Here is a 7,344-nt window from a genome sequence, read left to right on the forward strand (position 1 = left end):
AACTCCAAAATAGCCTAAAAAATCTTAATGACAAAAGAGTCTAAAAATCTAGCAGAATGCCAATTTTTTAAACTTTAAAATTGTAACTTTTTCACATAATTATGAATAATAAAAAGGCAGGAATATTATTCCAGAATAAATCAACTTAAACCTTAAATAACTTTCAATGTTTTACTCTCTGCAAAAATATATTTTGTCAAAATTATACTAGTTAGAAATGAGCACAATATAACATCTGGCCAATAATAACAATAAAATGAAATGATCTGGAGGGCCGGATCGGCCCCCGGGCCTTGACTTTGACACATGTGCTCTACACATTTCTTAATTTTTCTTCAACTCCGTGATGCCTGAATTAATTTCCAACTATGAAGAAAATCATCTCTTGTGTTTTTTGCTTTCAAAATGATCATCATAGTAAGTTTGGAGCAGAAGTGTTTGATGCATTTATGCATTAACAGAGTTTGGGTGAGAGGACAGACTTCCCCCTGTATGTATCATGAATCATATTTTAGCCAAATTTACCTCTTTGTATTGTAACATAAATATGTCAACTGGCTGTCAAAAGCAACAAAAGCTGAGAAAAAAAAACACAAAACAAAGAGCAAAAACAAGAAGCAACAGGACAATGACCCAAATAAACCAAATACCTGAGAATTTCTTTTTATTTACCCGTTCTAAACGACCTTATAATTCATATTGTGTGAGCATTTGTTTTTTCACAGATTTTTTAAATGTAATAATTGAACTGAACTCTGTAATTGTTTTTTCAAGATTATTCCACAGTCTGATACCCTGCCAAAAAAAACGATTTTTCCTTTTGAATTTGTTGGTTTATGTCCTTTTTGGTTGTATTTGCTCTTTCTTTTTCAAACTTTTTTTAATGTCATGACAGACTTTTGTGGTGTGCTCTGTACATGAGTTTTAGGATGGAACAATCTACTAAGTCTTTAAATTTGAATATTTTCAGATTTATAAATAGTGGTGATGGGTCCTAATAGTTAGATCATGATTCTTATTGGTCGTTTCTGTAAGATAAATATAGTTTTTTTATTTAATGTTCCCCAAATTTCTATGCAGTATATCAGATATGGAACAATCAATGAATTACATATGATGTATAAAAAAGAGAAATAAAAACACTTTTAATTCAGGTTTTAAGGCCTTACAAAGTCACACGAAGAGCAGCAGCATCAAACACACGATCGACGTGTGAGACGGAGAGAACCATCAGATCAGCTGCAGTTTCCTGACTGCACTGAGGTGAACAGGACGTTTAATGCCAGTGATCCACCAGAACTGCAGCAGCTGACAAGGAAGCTGGTTTTAGTGGAAGTTTTTTCTACTGATCACACAGAAACGGCTGCAACAAAAGGACATCCTCAAAAAAACCAACATGTTTTTCACTTCCGCTGCTCCAAACTTTTATCCGTGCAGCCTGCACACATCTCCCAGACATTTGTAAAACTGGATCTTTTTATGGAATCACATTAATCCTCCTCTTGATTCCGGGCATCTTCCCTCGTGCCTGCCTCACTGTGAAGCCGGGATGTGTGAATACTGTCCAGACACACAAACAGCGAGGAGGAATCTCTGCTTTGACCTGCATGAATGTGAAACCCCAGCCTGCTACACCAAACCCAAAAACTCCAGAGACAGCCCCCTGTCCAGACTTCAAAGATGACCCCCCCACACACGCCCCGCGCCCCAAGCTTACGTTTTTTAACCCTGACAGCTGAGACCTCGTTTGGCAAAGCAGCAGCTACGCTTTACCTGCTCTGTTGGGCTGCTCTCAAATGAAACCTCACATAAACGCCAACCAACTGAAGACACATATATTATTAAACTGAAACATACAGGCTTTCATTAAGAGTTTGTGCGCCATTTTCAAAATAAAAGCAGCTGTCAGAGAATTAGACAGAAATCTGTCACGAGAAAAAGTCCAACTGAATTTGTCAAAAATAAATGTATTTATTAAAAAAAGGCGAATATCACCCTAAGGTGAGAATAGAATAGAATAGTGAGTTGAATTTACTTTATCATCTTAAACTCACACAGCAAACAACAATTAATAAGATTTACCTAAAGAAAAGCCCCTGAGGTATTTTGCAGTTTATTTACTTAATATTTCTGAGTTAAAATGAACAGCATTATTGAAGCAACTACAGTTTTTGGTGTTATTTATGAATTAAAGCGCTGTGTTTTAAAGTCTTTTGATTAGAAACTTAAAAAAAATTCATGATTTAATTTTTTTTCTTGTAGTAAAGTTTCTAATATTTAAACAAAAATGTAGGTAATAAATCTTAACTGATTCTCTGACGACATGCAGAGTTTATAAAAAAGATAAAATTATCCAGATTTTTTTTTGTTTGTTTTGTTTGTTTTTTAATAAATAAAAAGATCAGGCTCTCTTTTTGCCTTAAAACAGTGCTGTGTTTACAGATTTTTGAGATTCTGTACTGAGGTTAAATATGAAAATAAATAATTCTTGTTTTATGATTTTAATAAAAACAAGTGAGGCCTGAATAATTTTACCATAATTTTATTTTAGTATCAACTTAAAAATTCAGCATTATTAATTAATTAATTGTCTTCATATATTGTCTTGTTTATGTCAAATTATACATTTGAAAATGTTACATTTTTATGTTAAAAAATAGAATTCGCTTGATTTAAAACTGCCCCTTTAAACTAATAGTAATAGAATTTTACAGTCATAAGAATAATTAATTTAATCATTTTTATTCAGTCAATTTGTTTATCAATTATGAAGAGGAAATAAACACATACATAATTTTGCGTTTCAACAAAGCAGAACTATTTTTATCTCAAAATAATTTAAATCAAAATGACAATAAAAAAGAATTTATTCTGCTGTTCGTATTTAGTAGCAAAGCAGCACAGATAAAATTAATAAAGTATTCATTTAAAAACTAGATGAGCTGAAAATAATCAAAATTAAGTTTGCTTTGACAACAGGAACTTTTTATTTTACACACAAAACTAAATCATGTTACAAATTGACTTAAAGGCATAAAGACAGAGCCCAGAATTAAGCTCTGGTCTCTTTTAAATTAAAACATTCTGCACACTCTGCTAATTTTTTCAAAACTGTTTACGAGCCAAAATTAGCATCACTAGAAAAAAGACAAATATATTCAAATAAATTACATAATTTTCTGAATAAATATCACAACTATAGATCGAATCACTGCAACAATGTAGAATAGAGACAGAGTTGAAATGCTTACATCTGTAAATAAATAAAAGGGAATTAAAACTCAGTTTGTTTAAGTTTCCAACATGTAAATTAACTAAATCAAATAGAAAGAAAATATACAAAACAGTAATATAATATAATATAATATAATATATTTTTGGTGCCGTCTCAGATACATATATATATATTTTTACAGTGGTTCTAGAAAACTTTTAGAAAGCAGCATTTATCCTGATAAATGTATTTTTGAAAGACAGTTTTCCCAGGATTCATCTGCATTTTCTTCCACATTTCTTCACCTGGAATCTCTCAGAGGTTCCAGTGAGACGACAGCAGAATTGAAACTCGTCTCTGAATCCACATCTTACCGTAATGATGAGTTTTACATGATCAACTCAAGCCATCGCGCTCGGTCCACAGTATAATAGAATGTAAGCCGTAACAGCTAATCTGCATATGGCTGTTCAAACCTGAGCAAAAATCCCCCACCCCCTCTGGATCAACCAAACATTTACACTCCAGGTGAGTGTTTTTCTTCTTTTAAAGTAAATCTTTTTCCAGAATGTGGTCTCTTGCAGATCAGCCCATTATTTTATGCAAAGACTTCAGATCCATGAGTTGATACTGGGGGAACCCAAAAGAGCCGAGTGTGATGCTGGATGACCGTCTGAAGCCTCACGGCCGAATACACGGATCTGAAGTCATTAGATCGATGAGATTGTGACAGCGACCAAAGAAACGTGAGAACCACTGAAGAACTCCTGTTTGATGTGAGGAACGTTGCTGTCAGCATGACCAAGAACCAGCATCCCGTCTGGTTCAGGCTCACCGTCTGAACGGGACATTCTAACGTTTCAGTATGGAAGCAACAGAGTGTTCTGTACAGGACATGCTGACCGGAGTTTAACTTGTGTCTCATTTTCTCTGACTTTATTAAATGCTTTTTTTTTTTTTTTTTTACAGATTTAAAATGAAGATAATTTATTTCAGAATGTTATTACATTTTTCCGTCTGACAGATTTTAATAGTTTGGTCAATATTGTCGTATTTTTAGATAATTATATTTTCTAAAATTGTGTATTCAAAAAAAAAGCATATTTTTATTTTATCAATTACACGTTTGACTTTCAAAAAGACATTAAAGACATGATGTCTTTAATGTCTTTTTGAAAGTCAAACGTGTAACTGATAAAATAAAAATATGTATATGTATATATATATATATATATATATATATATACAAATTGTTTTTCCATCAAAATATTTATTTAATTTCCTTCTTGGATAAAAACAAAGTTTCCGAGCAGATGATTTGGGCTTTTCTATTTTTATGTTCACACGTTCATTTTTTTATTTTATAATTATAAATGTTTTTTTTTCACTAGCAGTAGTTTGTCCATCTGTAATAAGAGTTTGGAAACAGTCTTTTTGTGATTGTGTTTCTTTTTTTGGGAATCATGTTTTGGAATATTCTGACATTCATATTCATAAGTAAAATTCATAACTTGAATTAATTTATTGGTTTGATTCATGCAATAATTGTAGACAAAAAGAAATTGCACAATTTTTTTAAGAAATAGAGAAATTCACAGATTAAAAAGAAATTAAAAATCTAAAAAGACGTCATCCTCTTAACAGTGTAATCACTCATAAATATTCTTGCTGTAATGCATACAATGTGACAATAAATTAATATAATGATTATTAACTACAGTCAAGTTGAGTTTGATTTATTGCTTGAAAAGGAGCAGAAGAAGCACATTTATATAATCTCACAGTTACTCTTTGGATATTTCTGGGATGCTGATTTACTAAAACTAGCATTTGTGTTAGAGAATTAATTTAGTCAGTTTTAAAAGTGTAAATCAAATACAAATAAAAGGTTCATAGTGATATCTTCTTGTTCTGAGCAGAATAATCTGATGGACATTTGAAGCGTTTGCACATGAAAACAGACTTTGAGGAGTGGCTGTGTGACAGCTGGGAGGCCCCGCCTCCTTGTGACCTTGAACACAGTGTAAAAATGTTCCCACATGAACCTCAGACTGTAGTGAGTTCCTGGAAGTAAACATTTTATTTGCATGAATGTGTGGAGTGAATGGATCCTGTTATTGTCACTGCCGTGACCCCTACGCGACCCCCCCTCATCAAAGGTTCTGTTGGATCTGAGCTGCTGTCCAGTCTCACGGTTCGTGTCTCGTTCCACGGCTGCACCGTGACCAGCGTGTGCACGTGAGCTGCGATCAAAGCCCTCGAACTGTTTCCTCCCGGCGGTCGCCGTGGGAACTGCCTCCTGTGACTTTTGACCCTCTCTGCACCTGGCCTGTGAGCTCATGGCTTCCTCAGACTTTTGATCGGGCTCTGGTGAGTCATGGGACCACACCTTCTCCTCTGAGGCGGGAGGACCGCCGCTCAGGTGTCCAGCCAACCTGAATGGGTGGGTTTGCCCTGATCAGAGGGGGCTGCAGTGCAACTTTGAAGTCTGACACTTCTCCAGCTCACTATCAAAGCAAATCGGCCCTCGTCTACCTGAGTTATGTTCCTAGCGTAGAGCGGCGTGAGAACCGGAAGCTGAGCGGCTCAGCGCAGAACCTTTGAGACCCAGAACAGATTTCTGGATGCTTAAAAGAACACCAACAACAAACAGTCTTTATGTTCTCTCCCTCCTGTGCCCCCCCTCCACAAAAGGGCTACATGTGTGTATGTGTGCGCATGCATTGTTGTGTGTGCGCGCGCTTTGTCTGGTTCCACGGTTGAGTGTGTTTGTATAGCTGTATGTACATAAATGTGGCATGAATGCGCGTGTTAGCCAACAGGGCGTTGTCTGTTGGACAGGATTAGGTGTTGCTATGGCGTCGCCATGTTCGGATGCCACAGAGTCACGACGACATCATCACGCGATGCTCCTCCCACTGCCGCCCTGACGCCACGTGAAAACATGAAACGTGCCGACCAATGGATTAGATCGGCACTGCTATTTTGCAATCTTTGATTTCCATCATTCTCATGCTTCCTCCCACTCATGGCCCCAAACCGTCACGTCCCACAGAGCATTCTACTCTGTCCCAACACTGCCCCCTGGTGTTTGGTCCCGCCTCCATGTCTTTGTTCTCATTTTCTCTGCGTTTTTTTCCTTCTAATTTGACTTCTGGGATCCGTCTTCATCTCCTCATCTTTTCCTCCTCTGTCTGAGTGACCTTCCTCAGCGGTTTTGTCTCCACTCTCTCTACCTTCACCTCCTCTCCCCTGCAGAAGTCTCTTCTCCTCCTTAGTCAAAGGTTAAAGGGAGGTGAGAGTTCAGGGGGAGGTCACTGTCTCTTCTCTTCAGCCAATGACTGATCACTTCCTACTCAGACCAGAAAGAAGTGTGTGTGTGTGTGTGTGTGTGTTCAAAAGAGTCAATTCTAAGAAACAATTAGGGAGACAGTAGGACAGTAGCCTGAGATATATATATATACACACACATTATTTTGCTTCATATGTTCAGTATATCTCATTAACTGAGTTCAATTGGAGGCAGATTTTATTCAGAAACTACTTTATTATTTATATCAGGGGAATAAATCCAGACATTTTTTGTTATTTTCATCTTAATTTAGTTTCTAAATGAAGTAAAAAGTATGTCAGTCATCATCCAGCTAAATATGATAGTCATTTGTCTCCACTTATTCTATCTGCAGTTTCTCATATTAATCAACTTAATCAATGAATCAATTTCTATTCCTTTGATAGATCTCTCCGAGGTAAGTTGTTGATTGAATCAACCTTTACAATTACAAAATAATTTCAAAATTAAATAAATCGATGATAATCGATCTTAGAAAATACCACTTGGATTGAACCATGTAGGCTCATATTACTATAACATAAAAACAACCATCACAGCAGACACACATGTGATGCAGCAGAAACTGATCAACCATCATTCCAGTCTAATGTGTGGAAATATTGATCAAAGTCATGTGATCATACAGAATGTTCTAATAATGATTATTCTGATGTGGAAAAACAACTTTATCAAACTAAAATGTGAATGGATTTGACATTCATTCTTGTTTACTAGTTTGTTTGTTTTGTTCACATATTTAAGTTATTATCTTGAGGAAATACAAGAATCTGGAAAA

This window comes from Oryzias melastigma, linkage group LG8, assembly GCF_002922805.2.
Source record: "Oryzias melastigma strain HK-1 linkage group LG8, ASM292280v2, whole genome shotgun sequence".
In the NCBI taxonomy this organism is placed as follows: domain Eukaryota; kingdom Metazoa; phylum Chordata; class Actinopteri; order Beloniformes; family Adrianichthyidae; genus Oryzias; species Oryzias melastigma.